This window comes from Heteronotia binoei, chromosome 3 (genome assembly GCF_032191835.1).
Source record: "Heteronotia binoei isolate CCM8104 ecotype False Entrance Well chromosome 3, APGP_CSIRO_Hbin_v1, whole genome shotgun sequence".
Lineage (NCBI taxonomy): Eukaryota > Metazoa > Chordata > Lepidosauria > Squamata > Gekkonidae > Heteronotia > Heteronotia binoei.
The window spans coordinates 104,870,732-104,898,454 of record NC_083225.1 but is presented as its reverse complement, the minus strand read 5'-3'; the positions used below and the strand labels follow the sequence as shown (position 1 = coordinate 104,898,454).

General features: G+C 42.3%; 2 protein-coding genes across 3 annotated transcripts in view; both read left to right on the top strand.

The window, feature by feature from the left end:
* Positions 1 to 27,723, top strand: part of MAP3K7CL (MAP3K7 C-terminal like) — a 149,314-nt gene that overhangs the window by 99,849 nt on the left and 21,742 nt on the right. The window lies entirely within an intron of this gene.
* The window catches only part of BACH1 (BTB domain and CNC homolog 1), a 44,526-nt gene continuing 21,742 nt past the window's right edge, over positions 4,940 to 27,723 (top strand). The window contains exon 1 of one of the 2 annotated variants that reach the window (XM_060234356.1): positions 4,940 to 5,171. The gene's annotated coding sequence lies outside the window, so the exon portion shown is untranslated. Of the gene's footprint in view, positions 5,172 to 5,200; positions 5,312 to 27,723 lie in introns of those variants that run through there. The other variant, XM_060234355.1, reaches the window with a different exon arrangement.

The window sequence follows — 27,723 nt, the reverse complement described above, 5'->3', positions numbered from 1 at the left end:
GATGGTGTAAGGAGGAAGGGTTTAAGTTTGTTAGGCACTGGGATGCTTTCTGGAACAAGCGGGAGCTGTACAAAAGAGATGGTCTCCACTTGTCCCCGGATGGAACCAGGCTGCTGGCGCTTAAAATCAAAAAGGTGGCAGAGCAGTTTTTAAACTAAATCTTGGGGGAAAGCCGACAGGAGATGAAATGTCTCTGGTTCGGGAGGACTCGTCTCAAAGAGATGAAGGGTTAGCTGCTATTTTTCTACCGGGTAACGGACCAGAGTTGTCCACTGTGAAGGTGACAAACAATATGGACTGTCTGCCAGAGTCTCGAGGCGGCAGGAGGAAGGTGGCGGGCCTAGCTCGCCTGGGAAATTATAGATGTTTGTATGCAAATGCTAGAAGTGTTCGAAGTAAAATTGGTGAATTGGAATGTTTAGTGTTGGGAGAAAACATAGACATTGTGGAATTTCAGAAACTTGGTGGAATGAGGAGAATCAGTGGGACACGGTGATTCCTGGATATAAGCTATATCGGAAGGATAGGGAGGGAAGAGTTGGAGGTGGGGTGGCTCTGTATGTCAGAGAGGATATACGGTCCAGTAAGACTGAGATCAGAGAATTAGATTCACTTTTAGAAATGCTTTGGGTTGAAATAGAGGGCCCAAAAGGAAATTTAACTATGGGAGTTTGTTATCGCCCACCAAATCAAAAGAGAGAGGACGATTATAATATGATGGAAGGATTAAAGATAGCAGTTAAACGTAAAAACTGTGTCGTAATAGGTGATTTTAACTACCCGCAGATTGATTGGGTCAATATGTGTTCTGGTCGAGAGAAAGAGATTGAGTTTCTTGATGCTCTCAATGACTGTGCTACGGAGCAGATGGTCTCAGAACCTACCAGGGGTGGGGCGATCCTGGATTTGGTCCTAAGTAATGCCCAAGACTTGGTGAGAGATGTAAAAGTGATTGCGCCACTTGGGAGCAGTGACCATAATGTTATTGATTTCACCGTTTGTATAAATAGGGAGTTGTCCAAAAAGACTGCCACAACCACGTTTAACTTTAAAAGGGGTAAATACACTGAGATGAGGAGGCATGTGAGGAGGAAACTGAAAGGAAAGGTACATACGGTCAAAACCCTTGGGGAAGCTTGGATGCTATTTAAAACTATAATCCTAGAAGCTCAGATAAAATACATACCACAAGTTAGGAAAGGCACAAACAGGCATAAGAAAAGGCCTGCGTGGTTAACAAACAAAGTAATGGAAGCTATAAAAGGTAAGAAGGACTCCTTTAAGCGATGGAAAACCAGTCCAAGTGAGATTAGTAAAAGGGAACACAGGCTGTGGCAAATCAAATGCAAGACTGTGATCAGGCAGGCAAAAAGGGACTATGAGGAGCATATTGCAAAAAACATGAAGACCAACAATAAAAATTTCTTCAAATATATTAGAAGTAGGAAACCAGCCAGGGAGGCAGTGGGGCCCTTGGATGACCATGGGGTAAAAGGATTACTGAAGGAGGATAAGGAAATGGCTGAGAAGCTAAATGAATTTTTTGCCTCCGTCTTCATTGTGGAAGATGAGAACTTTTTGCCCGCCCCAGAACCACTAATTTTGGAAGGGGTATTGAAAGACCTGAGTCAGATTGAGGTGACAAAAGAAGAGGTCCTACAACTGATAGACAAATTAAAAACTAATAAGTCACCGGGTCCGGATGGCATACATCCGAGAGTTCTGAAAGAACTCAAAGTTGAACTTGTGGATCTTCTAACAAAAATCTGTAATCTTTCATTGAAATCTGCCTCCGTTCCTGAGGACTGGAAGGTAGCAAATGTCACCCCCATCTTTAAAAAAGGTTCCAGAGGTGACCCGGGAAATTACAGGCCAGTCAGTCTGACTTCAATACCAGGAAAGTTGGTAGAAACCATTATCAAGGACAGAATGAGTAGGCACATTGATGAACACGGGTTATTGAGGAAGACTCAGCATGGGTTCTGCAAGGGAAGATCTTGCCTCACTAACCTGTTACATTTCTTTGAGGGGGTGAACAAACATGTGGACAAAGGAGACCCGATAGATGTTGTTTACCTTGACTTCCAGAAAGCTTTTGATAAAGTTCCTCATCAAAGGCTCCTTAGAAAGCTTGAGAGTCATGGAGTAAAAGGACAGGTCCTCTTGTGGATCAAAAACTGGCTGAGTAATAGGAAGCAGAGAGTGAGTATAAATGGGCAGTCTTCGCAGTGGAGGATGGTAAGCAGTGGGGTGCCGCAGGGCTCGGTACTGGGTCCCATGCTCTTTAACTTGTTCATAAATGATTTAGAGTTGGGAGTGAGCAGTGAAGTGGCCAAGTTTGCAGATGACACTAAATTGTTCAGGGTGGTGAGAACCAGAGAGGATTGTGAGGAACTCCAAAGGGATCTGTTGAGGCTGGGTGAGTGGGCGTCAACGTGGCAGATGCGGTTCAATGTGGCCAAGTGCAAAGTAATGCACATTGGGGCCAAGGATCCCAGCTACAAATACAAGTTGATGGGGTGTGAACTGGCAGAGACTGACCAAGAGAGAGATCTTGGGGTCGTGGTAGATAACTCACTGAAAATGTCAAGGCAGTGTGCATTTGCAATAAAAAAGGCCAACGCCATGCTGGGAATTATTAGGAAGGGAATTGAAAACAAATCAGCCAGTATCATAATGCCCCTGTATAAATCGATGGTGCGGTCTCATTTGGAGTACTGTGTGCAGTTCTGGTCGCCGCACCTCAAAAAGGACATTATAGCATTGGAGAAAGTCCAGAGAAGGGCAACTAGAATGATTAAAGGGCTGGAGCACTTTCCCTATGAAGAAAGGTTGAAACGCTTGGGACTCTTTAGCTTGGAGAAACGTCGACTGCGGGGTGACATGATAGAGGTTTACAAGATAATGCATGGGATGGAGAAAGTAGAGAAAGAAGTACTTTTCTCCCTTTCTCACAATACAAGAACTCGTGGGCATTCGATGAAATTGCTGAGCAGACAGGTTAAAACGGATAAAAGGAAGTACTTCTTCACCCAAAGGGTGATTAACATGTGGAATTCACTGCCACAGGAGGTGGTGGCGGCCACAAATATAGCCACCTTCAAGAAGGGTTTAGATAAAAATATGGAGCACAGGTCCATCAGTGGCTATTAGCCACAGTGTATGTGTGTATATAAAATTTTTTGCCACTGTGTGACACAGAGTGTTGGACTTGATGGGCCGTTGGCCTGATCCAACATGGCTTCTCTTATGTTCTTATGACAGGAGGTCCCTTCCAACTCTATGATTCTATGAGTTAGTATTTCTGGAGATTGTGCAGTTATGGCCCAGTCACCTCTGCCTAAATAGTTACCTTGCTTGTTAACTGTTCTGTTTCCTTTCATGGTCATTAAACTGGTATCAGCTACCTTATTCTGCACTGTTGACAAGTATAAATCATGCCGTCTTTCCCCTTCCTTTTCTTCCTTAGAGCCCCACATTCTCCATGTCTGAATGCTTCCTGTCCTCCATGTGCCTTTTTTGCATTACACCCTACCTGAGCTCCCTGGGCACTTTTGTCCACTACACTGATTGATAGAGTTCTCTCTGAGGTATGGCTCAAAGTTCTTTGGGCACCTATTTTACAATGTTTGGCAGCAAATACTGATACTCTGAGGTGCCTGTAGTTCTATCCCACTAAAATGGCCACTCAGAAAAACATGACTGTGTATAAACTGCAATCCATCCATGACTGATCACAGGACCCAGTTTAATGTGGATGGTGCTTTTGATTCTTAGAAAAAATCCTGATTATAAAGTAGGATAATCACATTGCCACCTGTGCTACCAAAGAAACAGGAACCTGTCCCCCTGAACCCAAACAGCAGCTAGATTTTTGCTTTTGATTAGTACAAATGGCAGTCAGAGTACTTGTCATGATGGGCAAATGGCCTGGTGTGTAATAATTAAACTTAGATACTGGAATCTTTATATATGAAAGTAACCATTACATAGAGCTTGGGATGTGATTTTTCACAGAAACATTGATGCTAAACCCAGGAACCATCATTCCACTCTAGGGACCCACATGTCCACATTCCACTCTGGGGGCTCTTATTCCAGTTCCTGAACAGTCACTGTACTCCTAGCAACCATTATTCCACTCTAGGGGCTGTCATTCCAGTCTCAGAGCAGGTTATCTTTGCTCTATGCTTGAGGGTGGGGTATCATTCCTGTCCCAAAACAGTTTATCTGAACCCAAAGACAAACATTCCACTTTGGCAGGGTGGGTGGGAGTGTTACTCTCAAAACATTATGCCATTCACACGGGCTGTCATTTCAACCTCTGAGCACTGATTCCAGTCCCAAGGGCCTTCATTCTAGTACCACAACATTTACACTACTCTCAGGGACTATAATTCCATGCCCAAAATAAATTTCTCTAATTCCCTTCTACATTTTTATTTTAACTTTTCTGTCCTGTAATGTATCGTGACCTGGATAACCCAAACTCATCACATCTTGGAAGGTAAGCAGGGTTGGCCCTGATTAGTATTTGGATGGGAAGCTACCAGGGTGGGGACAGAGCACCAGACAATGGCAAGCCATCTCTGAATGTCTCTTGCTTCGAAAACCCCACAGGGTCGCCATGAGTCTGCTGTGACTTAAGGACACTTTCCAACACCAATGTATTTCAATTCCGCCCATGCAAATATTTTGGCATTCCTGGCTTCCATTATATCAAATCTATTGTATTCAAGCAACTCCCATTGTTCCCAGAGGGCACGCCGGTCATATAGTTTTGGTAACTCCCCCACCCCCAAGTCTTCCGCAAGTTAACAAAACTTTTCAATAACTAGACCACTGTGGCCTTACCAATAGCAAACCTCTAAAAGGAACAATACACGCATGCATGCATAAACAGACAGTAGAAAAGAGGGGTGGGGAAGCAGTGGATGTCAGCTAGGACCAACGTCCAATCAGGAACGAGCAAGTGGAGGAGGTTGTAATATTGTAATATTGTCACCTGACTCCGGTCGTCCAGCGCAGCGCCTGTAGAACCCCAGGCGAAGCTGGCCCTGAGGAATGGCGGTGCACAGGCGGCCACTGCTGTCTTGAAAGGGCCGCTGGAAGCAGAGCTGGGCAAGTAAATGGGGTTTTCTCGTGAGGACTAAGTGGCTTTACGAGACGAGGTAAGAGGAAGAAAACAGACAGGCCGCGCAGGCGCATACCTTTCCGGAGACTCCTCGGCGTCTCTGTTTCCTTCTTGTGTTGGGAGATGGCGACGATGGCAGCAGCAGCGGGAGGAATATCGGAGGCCGCTTTGAGAGCTGTGCGTGCGTGTTTGTTTGGCATTTCTCGGTTCTTTGCAACAGAGTTGGTAGTTCTGAGGGAGAGGAGGAGGAGGTGGTAAGGCTAAGCAGCGAAGGTTGCGCCTTCTTGGGAAAAAGGGGTAGATGCTCGGCCAGGTACAGGCTTTGGTATTCTCGCTGAGATGTTAAAGCCTGGCAAGAGTGATTCCCCTGGCTGGAAGGGAGTGGGGGCAAGTGGTTTGTTCTGAGCAGAGATCATCTCTCTAGCCCCCTGACTTCTGGAAGAGCCCCCTGACTCTGGGGCCCAAGTAGCCCCTGGGGCCTCTGCCATGGCTTCAGGACAGTGGAGAGGTCACTTCCGTGGCGGGGGGCATAAGCAGTCCTAGCCTCCGGCCTGAGTTAAAGGGCCCGTCGATCAGCTGAGCCGCGGGGCCTTTAACTGGTGTGGGGGCTGGGGGCTGCTTCTGCTGCCGGCCTGTGCATTTTTTTACTGGTGGGGAAGAGAGGACCACAGTCCTCCCTTCCCTGCCACTAAAACAGTGCGCAGACTGGCAGCAGTTGCAGTGAGGAGGCGGGGCAGCAAGCAGGGGGAGCGGCGTGGTGCAGGCAAGCAAGCAGAGTGTGGTGGCAGGTGGCACCTGGTTAGGGCCTATTCACCCTAGAGCCGCTCCTGGCAGCAGAAGCAGTTCCCCCCCACACACACTTAAAGGGCCTGTGGATCAGCTGTTTCGTGGGCCCTTAACTTGCGCGGGGGCCTGCTTCGACTGCCGGCCTGCACGTTATTTTACTGGTGGGGAAGAGAGGGAGTGGTGAGCTTGCCACAGCCCTCCCTTCCCTGCCCCTAAAACAGCACACAAGTTGGCAAAAGTCACAGCGGGGGGGGGGAGGAGGGACAGCATTGGGGGGAGTGCCACGGTGGCGGGCGAGCAGAGTGTGACGGGGTGGGGCTGAGTGAGCGGAGCACCATGGCAGTGGGTGGGGCGAGCGGAGCACCGTGGCTGGGGGGACGCCTACCTAGGGCCTATTTGCCCTAGAGCTGCTCCTGGCAGCAGAAGCAGCCCCCAGCCCCCCGCTACTTAAAGAGCCCGTGGATCAGCTGTTTTGTGGACCCTTAACTCTCATGGGGGCCTGCTTCTGCTGCTGGCCCCTGCATTATTTTTCTGGTGGGGGGAGGGAGGGCAGTGGTGAGCTTCCCACCGCCCTTCCTTCTCTGCCACTAAAACAGCGCATGGGCCAGCAGCAGTCGTGGTGAGCGGAGGGAGGAGGAGCAGTGAGAGGGGGGAGTGCCATGGCAGCGGGCAAACAGAGCGCTGTGGGGGGTAGCAGTGGGGGGGGGCGAGTGAGTGGAACATCGCAGCAGCGGGTGGGAGAAAGCAGAGCACCACAGCTAGGGGGTGTTGGTGGGGGAGTTGCCTGCCTAGGGCCTATTCGCCCTAGAACCGCTCCTGGAAGCATATGCAGCCCCCAGCCCCCCCACTACTTAAAGAGCCTGTGGATCAGCTGTTTTGCAGGCCTTTAACTCATGTGGGGGGCCTGCTTCTGCTGCTGGCCCACGTGTTATTTTACTGGTGGGGAAGAAAGGGTGGTGGTGAGCTCGCCGCAGCCCTCTGTTCCCTGCCACTAAAACAGCGCGTGGGCTGGCAGCAGTCATGGCGAGTGGAGGGAGGAGGGGTGGCACAGCAGCAGGGGGTGAATGAGCTGACCATTGCAGCGGCAGGTGGGGGCGAGCGGAGTGCGGCAGCTGAAAGGCGCCGGGGGGGGGGTCGCCTGCCTAGGTCCTATTCGCCCTAGAGCTGCTCTTGGCAGCAGAAGCAGCCCCTCCGCTACTTAAAGGACCTGTGCATCATCTGTTTTGTGGGCCCTTAACTCATGCGGGGGCCTGCTTCTGCTGGGGGCCCGTGCATTATTTTACTGGTGGGGGAGAGAGGGCGGTGGTGAGCTCGCCGCAGCCCTCCATTCCCTGCCACTAAAACAGCGCATGGGCCAGCAGCAGAAGGAGTCCCCAGCCCCCCCCCACCCCCGCGCAAGTTAAAGGGCCTGTGAAACAGTTGATGCACGGGTCCTTTAACTCGCCCGTGGGCTGGGGGATGCTTCTGCCCCCATCCCAGAAGCAAGTTGGTTGGGGGGGAGAGGAGGATGGTGGCAAGAGAGAGTGAGGCAGGCAGGGAGGGAGCCACTAGAGGGAAGGTTATTTGGGGTACTGGGCTGGGTATCAGTGCCCCCCCAAAAATGTAAATGCCCCCCCCACCTTCTAAATTCTGGCTAGGGACCTGTATGCAACTAACAGGACCAACTAATAAGCCTACATTTAAACCCTAAAGTCCTGTGATCACAATAGATTGCACAGACAAATAGACATCTGAAATTTAGTAGAAATTTTTGTTGTTGTTCAGTAATAAGGCCTATTAAAACCCATTGGAATTTAATTTTGAATGAACCTGGCTGTAAGACTGTAGTACAAAGTCCTCATAATAGAAAAATGTTTAATATTAGGGGAGGGACGGTACCTCAGTGGTAGAGCATCTGCTTGGTAAGCAGAAGGTTCCAGGTTCAGTCCCTGGCATCTCCAAAAAAGGGTCCAGGCAAATAGGTGTGAAAAATCTCAGCTTGAGACCCTGGAGAGCCGCTGCCAGTCTGAGTAGACAATACTGACCTTGATGGACCAAGGGTCTGATTCAGTAGAAGGCAGCTTCATATGTTGAACAGCTAGATTCAAGTCCAGTAGCACCTTAGAGACCAACAACAATATTGGCTATGAGCTTTTGAGAGTCAAAGCTCCCTTGTCTGATGCCTCAAACAGCTTTGACTTTCAAAAGCTCATATTCTGTATATTTTGTCTGGTGTCTAAGGTGCTACTAGACTCATAATATGAGTTTACTAGACTTGTGTCTGAGTAAATGTGTTAGGGTGGTGATATGTACCATGACTTAGACAGCAGTGCAAGATAAATTCTGGCTATAGTCTCCTTGATGGAGGGGTCAAGGTGTTGAGTTGCTCTACTGTGATGGGAAGGGCTTGAATATGAAACAAGTTGTGAAAAAGTCTCTACTTTAAAAAAAATTGACAAGATAAGTGGGGTTAGCTGATAAGTGGATGCATTTGATCAGAAGACCATAGTGTATGGGAGCAATCTGGCTCTGCCCTTTTTTTTTGTTGTACTTGGTGAAGATGCAGTGTAACTTTGTTTGCGTCAAGTGTAATCTACTTTTCTCACTGGTTGCATAATATAAAAACAAATAATATGAGGGGGTTAAGATTATTGAATTAGAAAACTGTTCAAACAAAAACTCTGTCTAAATGTAACATGCCGTAATGAAGAAAGTGGAATACGAAGGTAGATGACAATCCAGTAAAAGTAAATTGAGATATACAATAAACATTGTGATAGACAACAATCCTATTCCTTCATAAAAGTCTCCTCCTGAGCTGTTCAGTCATAAAACAGTTTTTAAAATGCCTTCATGAACAGTTCTGTTTTGATAGGCAAATAGGAGCCTGCTTTATCTCAAGCTGTTCCATGAGGTGGAAGTGGCCACAACAGACAATTCATATGTGGACTGTTGCTGATTTTAGCTATTTGCATGGTCACACTTTCAGGAAGCTTAGCTCAGATGAGTGAAGCTCATGCACCAGAGAATAGTAGGAGAAGCACTTCTGCAGTTGTGAGGGTCCAGGGTCATGAAGGGCTTTATAGCTTGAAGACCAGTACCTTGATTTGAACCTGGTAATTGATCAGTAACTGATGGATTAACTGTAAAATGGGTGTGATATGCATGCTGCACCAGCTCCTTATAGCAAATATTCTGCAGTGTTCTAAACCAGATGGCATTTCTGAGTTGATTTAAGGGCAGACCTGCATAGAAAGCATTATAGTAGTCTTGCTACTACAGTAGTATGGATCCACAGGCCAGACTGGCTGAGTCAGGTTAGAGAACCATCTTCTAGCTTTACTATACTTGCAATGTATCTAGAACAAAATGACAATTTTCAATATATTCCCAAGGAACATGAAAAGCTGCCAGAATGAGGTTAACAGCAAAGGCTTTATTTGTCCTCATCCTTTCTATATTTTTTCTTTTTTCACTTGTCTATAAGCTATAATTCACTCGTTCTGTATCAAGGCAAGTAATAATAGACTTAAAAACAAATACAAAATACCCATTTTAAATTCAAGAAAAAGTTTCAACAGTTGAGACCTGCCTGGTTTTTTTTTAATTGCGGCAGATTAAAACATTTTTGTTCATGAAGACTTTTCAGCGTAGTTGTTGGTTTTTGATATTTATGATGATGATATTGCTTTTTTGTTTTGGGGTCAGCTGTGTTTAACACTGTTCTATTATTTGAATTCAGCTGTGAACTTTATGGAAAGGTGGTGTAAAAATACTGCAAGAAATAAAGTTCAGTGTTCTTCCAGCTTGGTCAGTACTCAGTGTTTTTCAAGAGGGTGTTTACAATATATCTTAATGCTTGGCCCTAAGCAGGAGTTTTGGAAGTCAGGCCATGAGTTTAACGTGAACTTAAGCAGTAATATCTAGTTGCAAGCAATGTTCCATCTAAGCTGCAGAGTTTTGTGAGTAAAAATTCTACTTTGTGAACTACTGGTATTAAAGTTGTGGGCTACTGGCATTAAAATTGTGAACTACTATATAATTTAGTGTGCTTGGGTAGGCTTCCCAACCCTCCCGCCCTGGCGGGGAACCCCAGGATTTCCACCCTCTTCCCGCGCTCCCCAAAAAAAACGGAAGCGGGGGGAGGGGGGAAATGGTGCTGGGGAGCATGGCAAGCTGCCCCATCCCAGAGCGGGCGAGGCCGCCGCGCCGCTGCTGCCCCCTCCCCGCCCACCACAGCTGCTCCTCCGAGATGGGCCCAGGCAGAGCCCATCTCGGAGGAGCAGCCAAGAGGCGGCAGCAGCGCAGGCAAAACCAGAGAAGGGAAGGGCGGAGGCAGGCCAGGAGCATGGCGAGCCGTGAATCCGGGCCCTTCTAGGACCCGGACTCGCAGCTCACCACGCCCCCGGCCCGCCTCCACCCCCCCTCCGATTCCACCTGCTGCCGCCCCACCACAGCTGCTCCTCCAAGATGGGCTCAGCCTGAGCCCATCTCGGAGGAGCAGCCACGGCGAGCGGAGAAGAGGTGGCAGCTGCGCAGCGGCGTCGCCCGCTCCGAGACGGGGCGGCTCGCCACGCTCCCCGGCGCCGTTTCCCCCCCTAGCTCCCCCCCCAGTGTCTCCTGGCTCCACCCCCAAAGTCTCCTGGCTCCACCCCCAAAGTCCCCAGATATTTCTGGGATTGGACTTGGCAACCCTACTCTGGGGCCATTTTTCCTGAGCTAAGACAAAAATGTGTGAGCCGGAGGCTAAAAATCTGTGAGCTAGCTCACACTAACTCAGCTTAGTTGCAAGCATCTGTAGTTAGTTGATTATTTTGGCAAGAGCTTTTGTTCTTCTCCATGACATAACAGTGAACCAAAGTCATGGTGCTAGCATCATTAAGGTTCAGTGTACAAGCTGGGGAGGGTGACTGGGATACCATTCCCTGTGTTTTGGTGGTGTTTAGAACCACCGCCAATGTTTAATATTACATATGTTGACAAGATCATACTCCTCAGATACAATTACATAAGTGATGATACAAATTTCTGCTGGCCACAAAGTTTGGCTAAAATTCAAAGATCCCTGAGTTTAAATGAGCATAAACTACAATCCTTTGCACAGCTTCCTGGGAATAAGTCTTGTTGAACACAGTCAGACTTACTACTAAATGAATTGGGTTGCATTCCCCCATCGCACCCCATTCCAGTCTGATTTGAAGGAGCACAGGGAAAATTTCTACTTCGTTCTAAGAAAGCGCTGTCTGGGTGATTACAGATGGCCAACTCAGGGCAGCATCAAGCTGCCCCAAAGAGAGTCACCCAGAAAAGCAGTGGACTGGAAGCCTCCAGATGGCACGTAGCCTGCCCCTGAAACAGGGACGAAAAAGGGACAGCCTGCATGTGCCCTGGGGAGCTTCCGGAGTGCTCGTCTACCTCTGAGTTGCTTCCAGACAGCCGGGGAAATGCCTTGAAGCCACCTCAGGCACCACTTTGCAAGTGGTGCCTTTCTGATGCAGCTTCCATCTGGCTCCAGGCAGGCTGCAGTCGGGACAGGGACAGCAAGCAGATGTGTGTGTGTGAATGCACTTTTTTTGATCTGCCTGACTCCCATCCCTGGGGCGACTTAAAATGCCCATCTGTTATCATTCTCTGTGTAGTTTTTGGAGAGGTCACAGATTTCTTATTCTGGTCATGGACCTGGTTGGTTTGCTATTTCATTTAATGATGCATTGCTGTGCATAAGATTCTTCATATTTCACATGTGGGACTCATTGTGTGTAAGGTGCACTAGACAGGAAATTCAAAATTTAGAGAGTCAGATCTTGGTAAACTTGTTTAAATATCTTCATTAGACTGAGCTGTAGTTAGAAAATCTTTATCAAGAAGGTACAAACTCTTTGAATTAAGAGCATTTTGGAAGGATTAATTCTTAAAATGTCACTTGTTGCAGTCAAAACACAAGTTTCATTTCAATTGAATATTATTGAAAGTGATTAATATAATAAGAACCTTTTGGTACTTTTACATTCAGGATCAAGTTATTGTTCATTTAGTAATGAATGTTCTACTTAATTAGATTATTTATTGCATCATTTGTAAGACAGCTGTCAGCTGAGCTGCATGGCTGTCACAACACCAGGTAAAGATTTTGTTTTCCAGTAGCTGGAGTGCAACTGCAGGTTACTTCTGCTTTCAGATTCAGAATTGTAGGATTGGGAAAACTTCTAAACATCTGGTTTGGGGTAAAGACAGGAATAATGTACAGTGTATTCCAATTCCTATTTTACTGGTGCCTGTCTTACAAGTGGATTCAGGAATGACTTTAGCCATCTGAAGAACTTGCAGGAGTACTCCTGTGACTTTTATATAGAACTTTTTTGGTAAAACAGCGAGGATTCATTTATACTAACAAATGCTTTATTTACAGAAGCTATCCAAAAACCACCATGTAATGAGTGAGGGGCTAGAATGTAGTCCAGGAAATGTAGAAAATCAGTAGAAATACTAGTTGGCTTTTCCAGCATTTTCTGAAGTGGCCTGTATTAACTTGTTTTCTATTATATCCTCAGAAATTTATACAGAGATTTCCAGTAAGAAAAATTAGCCTAATCAGACAGGCCTCTTCTCTCTTTGGGAGCAGAATTATGTTGGCCTGAGGCATGAGCATAACTTAATATGAACCAGAATTATTTCTGTATTCTAAGATTTCTAAAGTATGTTTTTATATAGTTTCTGTTTTTAGCAACCTGTGTTTGATAGATTTAAATTTATACTTAAAATGTTTTTCATATCTAGGAGAATAAAGTTACTATAATTGAGATGTTGAATATTTAACCAAGTGCTTATTCTTTGATATCTTAATACAAAAAACCTGGTTACTTTAAATAAAGTCAATCACTAGAATATCTGGTAACTAGTAAGATACTAAGTGAACAGTTTCCTTTTCAGTAAAATGCTGTATCATGCGCTGTCAGTACAGCCTAATGAATCAGCAGCTCTTAACTATTGCGAGCACTCATGTGAAACATATCTTTTCCTCCATAAAAGGAGAGGTGGTTGGGGTGGGGTTATAGTTATACAACTGTCATTTAAAACTACTGCTGAATATTTATCTGAACTTTTAAGTGCAAGTTTTCTTCAACAGCAATAATCGAGGTACTAGGAATAAAAATTGTAAAGGGACTACTATATTTAGTAGGTTAGTAAAATGTTTTTCTGCAATTGAACAGTAGCATTTCATGGTGGAGGTTTGCAGCCTTAATGTTCCTGGCTTCTGTGGATTTGGGAGGGTGTAGCTTTTGTTAGGATGGCACTGTTTGTGTTATAAAAAATTAACTACTGTTTTTGTCATGTTCTTTGTATTTTCTGTGGCTTGTAGGTAGCCCTACCATCCTGAGATGTAAAAGTTGCAGAATGTCTTTTTTTCTATGGCATTCCATCTATAATTTTTATCAGAATGGCCAGCTTTATTCAGCTTTCACTTGTAGCTATCTCTGGTCTGAATTGGAACCCATAGAATTATATATGCCTTTATGTATTTGACATTAGCTTTTCCCATCTGTTTCATTAAATTTATAATGCCCAGGTTATTTTGCTTTAAAAATGTGGTAAGGATCAATATCAGCCAGTTTGTAATTAATATAGTTCTAATTTCATAATCGTGCTCTTATTCCTTTTTCCAAATTTCTCTGACATCTCAGAATGATGAAATGCATGTTCTTAAGTTTCAGAAATATATTCTGAAGGAAGGTGATGGCATGTGTTAAACTCAGCAATTGCTCACATTATCAATGTGTATTGTTTTGATATTTGAAATGTGGTTTTTAGTTCTAACAGTCCTAGTCACTAAATACTTGGAACCCACACACTGGTTATGAAATATTCTTAGCCCTATGTTAAGATGTGCTGTAATTTTTCTCAAACTTGGCAAGAGTAGTATGAAAATACAAAGAAAATGTGGAAAACTGTCAGAAAAATTAAGGTTCAGCAAAAACAATCAAGCTGCAGGAGGTACTTCAACCACTCATTAGTTTGAAGTGGGATGCCATAACAATCAGAAAATGTCCTATCTTGTTAGAACACCTGTGAGAGGCACTTTTCCCTGTGTCCTATATTGTAAGCTACACAGAACTTTGTGGAGGGTGTGTATGAGAGACAGAATACTTATAGTTTTTGTAATAATATAGAAAACTAGAAGTTTATAGCTCTTGAACATTCAGGTTGCCATACTAGATGTGACTAGTGTTTGAGAGGTTTTATTCTGGCTTTATTATTCTGGTTTCCCCTAATAAATTGGTGCCCTGTTGAACTCTAGTTGTTCTTTCTGAATTGTTGTTTGATTCTTGAATTAATAGGGATCAGCATCTTGGTTTTCTTATTTCTCATTTTGTCTCTCCACTACAATCAGGCATTGGAACAAATACACTTAAACAAGTATGCCTAGCACTTGTTTCTTCAGTAGAGTTGTTTGTTAAAGGTTCTAGTTACGTTTGCACAACTTACCCTGTAAAAACAAATTGTTTTTCTAGCCAGATGAATGACTGAAAATTCAATTTGGGTTTTGTAGACCTTCAGTTTTTACTCCTGTCTGGTAAATGAGGCATATTTTGATGGAAATGGGTGATAGGAAAGCACTGAACATCTTACATAATTAAGCTTTAAACAACTGAAACTAAGAATGCCACCAGGCCATTTATTTTGGCTATTTGGGGGCTTTGCTACCAGAAGAAGGGGCAGGGCTGTTCCTGAGATTTGTTTTTTAAAATATTTATACATTTGTGGTTTATAGTTAGTTTTTCTGCTTGCTTCTGCTCCAGGTTCTGTACATTAATGCAGAGGGCACAACCCCTAGGTGGCATCCAGATATCAAATGTTTTTATTTCATGAGTTGGCAAACCTATCAGTTAATCTTGTAGTAATTTTAAAATGCATTAAGGACTATATTCTTTACTCTGAAGGTTTCCTTGGAGGAAGGAGCACAATAAATTTATTGCCATTGAATTCTCTGAATGCTTATTTAATATGGCCAGGAGTAAGGCCTGTTGTAACAAAAAATACAACGGACTCTAGAAGGAGGCTCTGGGTGAGTGCCCGCCACCCTTGCTGTCTTCAGAGTTTGAAAGTTTTATTGGTTTTCTAAAAAGTTAAAGGGAATGGGTAAGGAAGAATAGAAAATTGTAGTTACAAATAACAATATTATTATAATCTTATCTACATGTAATATACTTTCTTAGAATACAGATATTGTCACATGTTATTATCTCTCTACATTAAATCATCAGCATCAAAATAATATGTTTTAATACATTTATGTTGTAAGTCTTCTTGTTGAAGTATCTATTTAAGCTGACATTTCCAATAAAAATGATATTATAATAAAGGATACAGGAGAAAGGAGATATAAGTTCACACCAAAGAATCTTAAGAGTCTTGAGTGTCTAGCCAGGTATATAATTTCACCCAATATTTTCTTGCTTCTTCCTTAGATTTCCCAGCCAACAACTGGGATAAATAGTCCAACTCAGCCGTTTCCAGAATTTTCCCCACCAAGTCCATTCTCATGGGGATCTCCTGAAGCTTCCATCTCTGTGCCAAAAGAATCCTAGTAGCTGTGTTAAAGTGTGCCAAGAAATGTCTCATCTCTTTGGAATAATCGCCAGGATATACGTTCAATAAAAGCAGTTCTGGTTTAAATTGGATCTGTCTTCAAAATATTCTGTAATAGTTCATGAACCATTTTCCAATAGTCTTTCACCACCCCACAGATCCACCACATATGGTAAAAAGACCCCACATGCTTAATACATTTCCAACATTTGTTAGACATGTTAGTATACATCTTACACAATTTCTGTGAGGTTATGTACCATCTATAAAGCATCTTGTATAGATTTTCTTTAAAGGTTATTGACTTGGTTAGTTTAATATTGAATTTCCACAGCCTCTTCCATTCTTCAAACATGATGTTACACCCCAAGTTTTTCACCCATTGGACCATACAATCTTTTACTATCTCATCTTGCATCTTCATCTGTAATAAGTATGAATATAGCTTGGAAATTATTTTTTCTTGAGGACCTAAGAAGATTTTGTCAAATGGATATTGTTCTGTATTAAAGTCTGTCTTGTCTTTGGCATATCTAGATTCAACTTGTGTTCTCAGTCATCAACTCATTTTAATGCCCATGTTTTCTAGCTCTTCCCTGGTTTTCAGTTGGTTATAATTTTTCAACAGTTCTTCATATCTATAACTCTGGTTAGGTTTCAAAAGATTTGGAGGAGTGAATGCTTCCACTGGAGATACCCATCTTGGAATTTTCTGGTAAATTCTCTGTTTTAGCCACGACCATGTATGATACAGAGATTTCTGGAACCAGTGATTTTTAAAGTAAGAATGTCCTTCTAATCTTGATACCATAAATACGCATGCCAACCAAAATTGAGGCCGTGTTCCTCTAGCAACAACTGTCTCCTATCATTCAGTAGTACCCAGTCTCTTACCCAAGAAAGCACAGAAGCTCTGTAATACAATTGCCAATCTGGGAGGCTCAAGCCTGCTCTCAGTTTAGAGTTTTGCAATATCTTTAGTTTGATCCTTGGTTTTTTGCCTTGCCAGATATAATTAGAGACCTTATTAAATTCTTGAAAAAACACACTAGTTAAAAGTACTGGAATAGTTTGAAATAAAAATAACAATCTTGGCAAAATGTTCATCTTTATTGAGGCTATTTTTCCCATTGGGGATAAGTTCAAATCTTGCCATTTCCCCAGGTCTTTTTAAATTTCTTTAAGTAGTTTATCATAGTTGTCCATCCTAAAGCTGCTACACTTATTTGAAATGTGTACACCTAAGTATTTGATTCTTTAATCATACAAAAATCCTGATTTTTGTGGAAGAAGTTGAATTTGTTCTATCATCATATTCTTCGTCAGGAATTTTGTTTTATGATAATTAATCTTCAATCCTGCCCAGTGGCCAAATTGGTTAATCTTATTTATCAAACAGTCAATTGAATCTGTTGGTTGCTCTAATATAAAAACCAAATCATCCTCAAAGGCTCTCAATTTGTATTGTTCACCTTTAATCACCGCTCCCTTAATGCTTGTATCTTCTCTTATTTGGTTATTCAGTATCTCTAAGCACAAAATAAAAAGGAGTGGTGACAGTGGGCAACCTTGTCTTGTACCCTTTTGGATAGCAACTCCTTCTGTTAGTTCACCATTTACCATCACCTTTGCCTTTTGTGAGGAGTATATTGATTGTATTGTTCTCAAAAAATAATCACCACATTCCATTCCCTTCAGTTGTTGCAACATAAATTGCCAACGACCGCCTTCTCTGCATCCAGACAGATTAATGCCAATTGTTTCTCTGGATGGTTCTCATAGTATTCCATTATGTTACATACTGTTCTGACATTATCTTTCAGGTATCTTCTAGGAAGAAATCCTGCCTGGTCTTGGTGTATTGTGGACTGTAAAACCCTCTTCAAGCATTGTGCCAATATTGCTGCAAAAATTTTGTAATCCACATTTAAAAGAGAAATTGGCCAGTAATTTTTTATATCTTTCAAGTCTGCACTCTCCTGTGGAATTAGGGATATTGTAGCTTCTTGCCATGAAACTGATATTTGGGCTTCCTCTTGAATCCTTTCAAGAAGATGTTTAAATGGCAACAGTGAAGGGTCCTCATAGGCTTTATAGAACTCAGCAAGTAGGCCATCTGGGCCCGGAGCTTTGCCATTCTTTTGGGATGCCATTGCATCTCCCACTTTTCTTATCGTTATTGGTTCATTTAAAATTTTTTGTTATTCTTCTGTGAATTTATTAAGATTATTTTGGTTAATATATTCTTCTAAGTCTTCCTTTTGAACTTGTTTATCTTCATATAATCTTTTATAAAATTGTTCCACAATTTGGCGTATCTCCTGTCTTTGGACTCTCTTTATTTTTGTCTTTCAATACCGGTATTATTCTTTTGGCATTCTCTTTTCTCATTCTGTAGCCAACCACCTTCCAGGTTTGTTAGCATGTTCAAAAAAGTTTTGTCTGGCAAATGTCAATTTTTTCTCCATTTCCTCTATGAGCAGTAAATTAAGTTGATATATTTTTTTTAACCTTATTTTGAAACTCCTGTTTTGCCAGTTGTGTTTTTAAATTCTTTTCAGCTTCTCCTGCTTGCAACATTAGTCTTTGATAGTTTTTAATTCTTTCTTTTTCTTTGCACTATATCTAATTGCAAGACCCCTAAAATATGCTTTAGCGGTATCCCAGACTACTTGCATCTTTACATCCTGAGTTATATTCTTTTTTAAAGAAAGATTCCGTTTCAACCTTGGATTCTTTAAGAAAGTCTTTATCTTTTAAAATAGAAGTATTTAACCTCTACGTTCTTCTCAGTTGTGTACCTTGAAGTTTTATCATTAAGGACTGTGATCTATATGACTCTTGTTTGAATTTCTGTCTCAATTAGATCTTTAACCAAGTTTGTGGAGAGCCAACACATATCAATTCTTGATCATGTTTGGTGGCTGGCAGAGTAATATATAGCATCTTTCGAATTTGGGTATCTTGTTCTCCATACATTAGGTAGCTCCAATTCTTCTACAAGCTTCCATAAACTTGTAGGAGTTGGAGACCCTTGGCTTTAGTATGTTTATGTGTTTTTTTATCCAATTGTCTGTCAGAAATTGCATTAAAATCTCCTACTATGCAGTACTCTGCATAATCTAAATTTGACAACCTAAGATGTAAGTCTTTGAAAAAATTTTCTTGGTGATCATTCAGGGCATAAATATTTGCCAATAAGATTTTTTTATTGTCCACCATAACTTCCACTAATAAAATTCTTTCATCTTCTGAAGCATACTGTAGTTGTGGGTTAAATTTGTCCTTGCCAATCCCCTTTTTATTTGTATCTGTTGCTATAAACAAATTGCCAAGTTTCTTATTTTTTAAAAAATGTTGGTCTTTAGCCAAAATATGAGTTTCTTGTAAACAAATTATATCCATTTCCAGTTTTGTTAGATATCTAAAGGTCTTCCTCCTTTTTATAGGAGAATTAAGTCCATTCACATTAATAGAGATTATTAATGCCATTATGGATTTTTCTTATCACTGCCTTTTTTAGTCTGCAATCTTGTTGGGTATTTCCGTGGTTCGTTAGGATCCTCTTCATCTGAGCCTCCTTTTTCCTCTTCGTCTTCCTTCTTTTTCTTCCCCTCTTTTTTCTCCACTCTCTCCAGAGAGTTTTGAGCTTTAAAGATAGAGTTTATCCTATATCTATTCTCTTAATAGATAAAGAGTAAGCCTTCCAGCATTAGCCATTTATAAGATATTTCTCTTTCTCTCAAAAAGTTTGTCAGGGTTTGTTAGTCTCTTCTCTTTTGTCTAACTGGCCATGGCACCTCTCAAAATTTTCACCGTATTTCCTGCTATCATCACTGGTTTATCTCTTGCTTGCTTCAAAATATTGTCTCTGGTCTTCTTTCTTGTGAGCTTCAAATGGACTTTGCTATTCAATTTATTCTGTCTCATGAAACTTGATGGTACTCGTTTAACTTGATCAAACTCTTCTTCCATCCTTTCAGGTGTCACCTGTCAAATTTCTGCCAAGGCCTCACTTAATATTTTCTGTAGATCTTCAGTTTTTTTCTTCTGGTCATTTTGGAACCTCAGCATGTAAGCTGCTCTATCTATCTCTATCTTTAGGAGTCTACTATCATATACCTTCTGTTCTTTTTCCAGCTGTCCCACCTTTTGTGTGTTATCAGTCACCTGTGCGTCTAGTACCTTTAAAGCTTTATTGATCTTCTGTTTTCTGTTCTCTTGAAGCTCTTGTTTGATTTCTGTCATCTGCTCTCCTATGTTATCTACTTTACCAGTCAGCTGTGCTATTGCAGTTAGTAGACTATTTTGCATCTCTTTCATGTCCTCCTGCATGGTTGTAAACTTCCCTGGACCAGACGAAGAGCTGGGTGAGGGGATTGGTGGTTTGCCTTCTCGATTATCTTTTTTTTAAATGATCTCTTTAAAGCCAGTAGCAGCTTTATTTTCCATCCTTATTAGTATATTTGCACTCACAGTCACAAATTTTATGCACCGCCTCTTCTGTAGTCTGTTTTGGAACACTATGTTCCTATTTATGTTAGTTGAACTAGTATCTATCAGACAGTGTCAATATTATACGAAGATAATAGTTTGTTTTAAAAAAAACCTTCTGGCTTCTATCAACAATTTGATGAACCCCAAATAACGATAAGACAAAACAAAACCTTTTTACCACAACAATCTTTAGTATCACCTAGACAAAACAGTTCAACTCACTGAAACAGAGACAATTCACTGTGGTGTCTTTTCCAAAGCAAATAGTTCAATGGAGTCCAGCTCCTAACAAGTTCATTCAACTGCTCCAAGCTATAAATTGTAATCCAGGGCTGGATGCCCCATTTGTAAAATCCACAGGTAAGATCAGAGGTTAAAAAGATAAACAAAAATAAAGCAATCCAGATGTTCCCAAAATAAAAATAAGGAGATGAAAACTCCACAGAGAGTGAAGAAAAGAAAAAAATGGAGAAAAATAAATGAAAAAAGGTAAAAAAGAAAAAATATTCAGACCATATAAAAATAGAACCAAAATTAAAGGGTCATATCCATAATATCCACCATCAGGAATTTATAATCCACTTAAAAATGTTCACAGCTATTCTTCCATCAGTCAACAATATAGCTGCATTTTATAATCCACTGTACAAATCCCATAAAAGTTTAAATGTCTATTTAGGACCCACAGAGACTTATTCAGAATACTTCAGCATAAACTTCAAGCTCCTTCCTTTTGTTATATCTTTCAAGATCTCAAAAGTTTGTATAACACTGTATCTTTCCTATAGAATTCAATTCTTCATAATATTAATTGACAACTGTGCCTTCTTGCACCAACTGTCCTTTTCATCCACATATACTTGTAAGCAACTTTCCAACAGCAAGATCTTCCTCCCAGAAAAATGTTTAAAACAGGTCAATTCAATTCAGCCATCAAGTCTTTTCTATCTTTAGAGACTGGTGTGATTCATATTTCCCATGATAACATTAGAAAAGTCACCAGGTTAGGCAGGAGCTTTAGGAGGCCTCCGAAGAGAAAGGGAGAGAGTTATACCCCCCCCCCTTCTCACCGTCTTTGCCTCTGTCCGTGCTTTGTTTCACTCCCGACTCTCCAATTCTCCTGGTTAGACAAATAATACTTCAAGACTCGATATTAGAAGAAAAAGGAGACTTACAATCTTTATAGTGATAATGCAGCTTATTCAACTCATGCAGAAACGCTTGATGAAGAAGAAAGAAGAGTCCGGCAGTCAACTCCGATGCCATTTAAAAATGGCGACAGGAGCAGCAATGCTCACAGCGAGCTGGGCTCAGGAGACAGCCACTGCTGTCAGTCCCGACCCTTAGCTTGAGCTGTCCACCTTACGAGACTCTTCCTGGGTCCCAGAGTTGGGTCTTCCAAAAGGAGAGACCCTTTGACTGCACTATTAAGGAGCAGCTCTGGACAAGCCGGTCCGAGTTGCTCCTTAGATTAGGTCGCCAAAACTGGAAGTTTCCTTGCTGTCTTCCTACCTACCCAAGTGAAGGCACTAACTCCCCCCACACACCTTAAGGGGAGCTGATCTCTGCCATCTAGAGAGGAACTGTAAATCTGAATGATCTCCAGGAGGAAATGGCATTTTACCTGTCTGAGGTCCTATCCATCCTCAAACCCCACCCTCTCTAGGCCCCATCCCTAAATCTCCAGAAATTTCCTAACTTGGAGTTGGAAATCTATCTCCTTCCCTTTATCTGCCCCTCTGACTTCAGCTTTCCATTGCCTTCTCCCTCCCTGCAGCCTCTCCATAGGAAAATGATATTCTTTCTTCACAGTGGGGGAGAGGACCAAGGAGTTTACATCATTCTCCTTTCCCCCATGTGATCTGAACAACAACCCTGTGAGGCAAGTTAGGCTGAAAGTCTGTGACTGGTCCAAAATCACTCAGTCAGCTTCCATAGCAAGAACTTGGATCTGGCAGATCCGACTTTGAAGTCTTAACTCCTATGCCACAGTGGTTGTTATAAGGTGGCTGCTGCTGAACAGTAGCAAACAGCCAGGCATAGGGTAGCTAACCCCCAAGTGAAGCCATCCCTCTATCTGCCCCTCTGACTTCAGGTTTCCATCACCTTCCCTGCAGGTTCTACATGGGAAAAAGACAGTCTTTCTTCACTGTGTGGGGGAGACCAAAGCAGCTTACAACATTCTCCTCTCCCCTCTTTGATCTGAACAACAACTCTGGGTGGCAGGTTTGGCTGGAAGTCTGTGACTGGTCCTAGATCACCTAGTCAGCATCCACAGCAAGAACGTGTGCCTGGCAGACCCCACTCTAATGCTCTAACTTGTATACCCTCCTCAAACTCCATCACAGAATCTCCAGGAATTTCCCACCAACCTGGATAGCAGTTGTAATTCTGAGAGTTCTCCAGCCCTCAACTGAAAATTGGCAACACTGGTTCCCCAGGAGGAAAAGGCCTCTTTCTCAGAGGCCTGTATTGAAACCTAAGGAATTTCCCTCCAGCCTGAAAAGGTAAAACTAAAGGGCACTGAGCAAGTGCCCCCCCCCCCAGCCTTGCTGTCTTCTCACCTACCCAAGTGAAGGCATTCACTCCCTACCCCACTTAAAGGAAGCTGATCTGTGCTGTCTATCTGGATAGCAGTTGTAATTCTGAGAGATCTCCAGCCCTCACCTAGAGATTGGTGGCACTGGTTCCCCAGGAGGAAAAGCCTCTTTCTCAGAGGCTTGTATTGATACCTTAGGAATTTCCCACCAGCCTGGAAAGGTAGCATTAAAGGCCTCTGGGTGAGTGCCCTGCCCCCAGCCTTGCTATCTTCCCACCCAAGTCGAAAGCATTAATTCCCACACACAGTACCTCAGGGGGAGGTGCTCTCTGCTATCTAGAATTTCCTAACATGGAGCTGGCAACTCTACAGCCTCTACATGGGAAAAGGCCAGTCTTTCTTCACAGTGGTGGTGGTGGGGGGAACTAAGCACCTAGAGGTTGGCAACAGTGGTTCCCTGGGAGGAAATGGTGGTAGCATCAGGCAGCTGACACTGCGAAGAAAGCCACTGCAAACTTCCCTTTTGCTCCCTCTGAAGTGGCCCCTCCCTGCTGTGAACAAACATTCTTTGTCAGTTGAAGAAATGTTAATTGCTACTGTTTGTGTGGATTAAAGGGAGGAAGGTAGACAGACAGAATGAAATAATACTAAAAGACAGAGAAAGAATGAGAGAAAGAACAGAAGGGGAGGTAGAAAAAAGAGAGGGAGAAAGGAGTGAAAGAAAAATGAGAAGGAGGAAGGCAGACAGGGCCCTGAGGAGAAGCAGCACTGATCAATAAACTCACAGGAGAATCTGTCAGCAGAGAACTGTCTCACTCAAAGGTCAGCAGCCTTCTAATGGGGTTCTTGCCTGACAGGGCTGGCTGTGGGCGGGTGACAAAGAGGCTACCCAATGGTAGTGGGAAGTGGTGACAGAGTGTCAGCCAGTAGTTGGTGCAGTATATTCCCAGTGATTCCAGCAAATCAAGATGCAGGGATTTGCCACCATGGCTTGGATTTTATGACTAAAGGACTAGTATCTTTAGAATCTTACAATTCAGTTGGAAGAACACACTCCTTGGGAGTAAATTCCAGTGAATGGATCTGAACAGGATACTGAGCAGACCAGCTTAGAATGAGACTGTAATGTTGTCTCTTAGTCTTACTGTACAAGAGAGACTTGTTGCAGTAACTGGCTGAAGTTGCAGTATATTGACTAGGCCAGGGGTGTCAAACTCACAGCCTGAGGGCTGAATTAGGCCCCCGGATGGCTCCTATCAAGCCCCCAAGCAACTGGCTGTTATCTGCTTCCTTTCCCCTCTCTTGCTTCCTTCTGTATCACAGCTTGCTTTGCAAGGCTTGCTTGATTGCACAGGAGATACAGAGCAAAACCTCTATTTTGGCTGAGGCTCCTCCCTTGGGGAGGAAGGAGGGGGAAGGCAGAGCCTTCTATTGGCTGAGGCTCCTCCCCCATCAGTCCCCTGGGGAAGGAAGAAAAGACCCAGAGCTTTCCTTTGCCTGGTTCCCTGGATTGCATGGGAGAAATACAAAGAAAGTACCTTTAAGATCAACAAGTGAGAATGTTTTAAGCATGTTTTAAGTTTTTATATATATATAAAACTCTGCTACCGAATCTTATATCTCTGCTACCTAATCTTAAATAGGTACACACACACAACCCAATATGGCCCTGCCCAACAAGGTCTCATTTATGTCAGATTCGGCCCTCGCAACAAATGAGTTCGGCATCCCTGGACTAGGCTAACCCCATCCATTTCCATGGGAACCCTAGTCTGTAGAGCTCTGTCATTGCCCACAGTCTTAGCCACTTTTGGGAAAGAACTATTTGTGATGAAATTGCATCTTTTTGTTTTGTGGCAGAACTGGACTTGGAGCATTCCTTGTTCTTCTCTGCCATTGGTTCCGTCCCCTGCTGCATATCTTCATTAACAATGAAAAAGGAGCTAGTATATACAACAAACAAACAATTTAAAAAACTGGATTACAAAACTAGGAAAAAACAATACAAATTAATACATCAAATAAACAAACAATGTGGTACATAAATTTTATACAAAAAAGGGTTACAAATGGGAACACAGCAAATTCCTTAAATTGGAGATATCAGAGACTTTGAAAGGTACTGGAGAAGTGAACAGCCAAGAGCAAACTTGACATTATTGGACACATAAGTATGTCCAATTATCATGCCATTTTGGTTATAAATAAATAGACAAATTAATCTTATTCAGGGCTTTATTTGTAGCAGGAACTCCCTTGCATCTTAGGCCACATCCCTCTTATGTAGCCAATCCTCCAAGAGCTTACAGGGCCTACTGTAAGCTCCAGGAGAACTGGTTACATCAACAGGATATGCAAAGGAGTTCCTGCTACAAAAAAAGCCCTGGTCTTAGAATGTTCACTAGACGTTAATCCAAGAATGGCCAAACTTGCTTAACGTAAAGCCACACAGAATAAACATCAGAGTTGTGAGAGCTGCAAGACATGAACTTCAGATGTTGAGAGCTGCAAAGCATGAACAGCAGATGTTTGAGAGCAGGCAGGCAGGAAGGCAAATAGATGGGTGGAGAGTCAAAGGTTGATAGAAAGCAACCTTAACTTAAAATGCATTCTCCAAGCTGCTGGTTGACTTGACAACCAACAGTACAGTGGGACTTTGAGAGCCACACAATATGTGTGAAAGAGCTACATGTGGCTCCAGAGCTGCAGTTTGGCCACCCCTGTCTTAATCCCTGTACTACAGTAGTGTGGTACTTTCCTTCTTCCTGGAATCTCTGGAAAGGAAGGACAATAGCTGTAAAGGCTGGAGTCTTAGAAATGATGTTGAAACAGAAGGAAAACTCCACCAGTGTGGTCTCTACCCCAGTTCTCTACCTGACAGATTTAACCTAAGTGGCTTCTGTTCAGCACCCATGAGGAAAACAGAAAAAGAACTGTAAATTTTATTTACTTCCAGGGCTAGGGTAATAATGTTTAATAAACAGGATAGAAATTATTTACAGGTGTAACACAGTCTTGCTGGACCCATTCATTTCTAAGAGGTGAATATTGGCCTTCCCTTAACCTTCTCACAGTGTTAATGTAAACTCCTCTTAGAAATCCTGAATCTTAGCACTATTTTCCCTCAGAAATTGGAGCTTCAAGAGAGCTTAAGCTATTTTACTTTATCACAGAAGGCAGGCTCTACAGGTCTCCTCTGTATTGCAACTAAATTAATTTGTTCATTCCATGTGAGTTTAAGAAGAAATGCTGTCCCTGCAGAACACTTCGTAGAATGATTATTTGGGGGTTGCAAAAATCATTCTGTGCTTTCTCCATAAAGTACAACAAAATTAATAACAATATAATTTCTTAGAAATTTAATACATCCCAAGGGCTTATATAATATAACAAAATCAGCAAAGTACACAGATGAGTGTAACAGGTATAATCAGCAAAGTACACAGATGAGTGTAAACAGGTATAATCAGCAAAGTACACAGATGAGTGTAAACAGGTATAAGTTCTTCTTTTTCTACTATAATTTTTTCTTAGGCCACACAAAAGTGTATTCCATTACTTCTGGAAAATATATTGCTTCTGACTTTGAAAAACACTACAGTGGAAGAGAGTTACTTTGGCTAGGTGTTTGCTTAGAATTGTCTTGAATTTAAGACTTGGTGAAGATTGGGATACATGTAAGGGCACTCTTGATTGGAGATGCAAATTTTAGTATTCTGTAGATCAAAACCAGCACTATAAGTTATGCCCAAAGTAAAGGGAAACCAGTGTTAGATATTCAAGACCTTGTGCTCTCTGCAACCTGCTGTAAGGTAGTGAGTTGCTCTCTTCTTTATTACATGATGCTTTCAGGCACTAATCAAGATGGATTCCTTGTCAACCATATTAAAGTAATGTAGTCTTGAAGCCAGAAAGATATGAAGAGTTATCATCAGCTCTAAATCGAAAATAGATTATTATTGTGTTTACTAGCTGGAGTTGGTATACCATCCTTCTGTCCCGAGTTTGGTATGAAAATTCTGTTCCTGTATGTATTTTAGAAAATGCATATGCTGCCTTTCCTGAAACCTTCTTGAATTGCTCCTAGCAAGTTTAAAAACAAAAAACAAAACCAACTGTAGCCTAAACAGAAGATGGTAGTAAATTAGTGACTATAAAAGTATTTTTACCACTGAACTTTGTGCAAGTTATGCTGCAAACTAAATGGCAGCTCTGTATGCAAGTGTGGGTAGATTATTTTTTGTGTGGCTTAAAGCTTCCTTTTTTCAGTTTCTATTTGTTGTATCCAGTTTTTTCTTACAAATTCTAAACTGATGTTGTTTGCTTAGCTCACTATGAAGAGTTTTGTGTTAAATGTGATGCTTTAATTTTTTTAAAAAAACACATAACAAATTTAAGATAAAATCAAATTTGAAATTAAGCATAGTAAATCAATATCAGCCTATATTGCCATCATGGTAAACAATAGAGGACGTAGATATCTAATGTATTCTCACAGCAGATAACACATTAGATATCATTTCTTGAAGTTTTTGTTGTTGTTCAGTTGCACAGTAGAGCGATTTTTTGCGACCCTATGGATCAAGTCACGCCAGGCCCTCCTGTCTTCCACCATACTCCAAAGTTCGTTCAAATTCATGTTAGTTACATCAGTAACACTGTCCAACCATCTCATCTTTTGCAGTCTCCTTCTTCTTTTGCCTTCTGTATTTCCCAGCATCAGGGGCTTCTCCAGTGAGTGCTCCCTTCTCATTTGGTTACCAAAGTATTTGAACTTCAGCATCTGACCTTCCAGGGAACATTCAGGGTTGATTTCCCTTAGGACTGACTGATTTGATCTTCTTGCAGTCCAAGGGACTCTCAAGAGTCTTCTTCAGCATCACAACTTGAAAGCATCTATTCTTCTGCACTTGGCCTTCCTTATGGTCCAACTCCCACAGCCATACATTACTGCTGGGAATACCATCGCTTTGACTATACGGACTTTCGTTGGCAAAACAATACTTCATAGGTTTGCCATAGCTGTCCTCACAAGGAGCAAATGTCTTGAAGTACAGAAACCCATTTCTTTTATATCCTGGGCTTCTTGTAAAGCAGCTAGTTTGACCTGTTTGAACATTTATTTTGCCTTTTCAATCCAGCCTTGTTTCTTAAGCAGTAGCATAGATTTCCAAACTCTGGCAAAACTTAGTCTTGCAGT